Source organism: Seriola dumerili, unplaced genomic scaffold (assembly GCF_002260705.1).
Source record: "Seriola dumerili isolate Sdu_G_001 unplaced genomic scaffold, Sdu_1.0 BDQW01000074.1, whole genome shotgun sequence".
NCBI lineage: Eukaryota > Metazoa > Chordata > Actinopteri > Carangiformes > Carangidae > Seriola > Seriola dumerili.
Window position 1 is genome coordinate 67450 of NW_019174329.1, and position 309 is coordinate 67758.

Below are 309 nucleotides of genomic sequence, written 5' to 3' on the forward strand. Positions count from 1 at the left end.
TTGAGACAGTGTCAATCAAAACTCAACAAATGATCAGTGGTGAGGTTAAACAAAGACAGGAAAAGTAGAAAAGCTTTTGTGGACATCTGTGTACAGAGATCAAGAGCAGAAAACTGGAAAACTCAGTGTGCAACATTCCCAGTGAGAGACACTGACAAGTATGAATTTTCATCCTTGTCACTTCAGTGTCACACTGTGGGAACTTTTGACCAGAGTTTTACACTTTTCTGCTCTGTATCGCAACACAGATGTCGACAAATCCATTTCGTCTTTTACAGTGTCTTTGTTCAACCTCAACACTGATCGTTT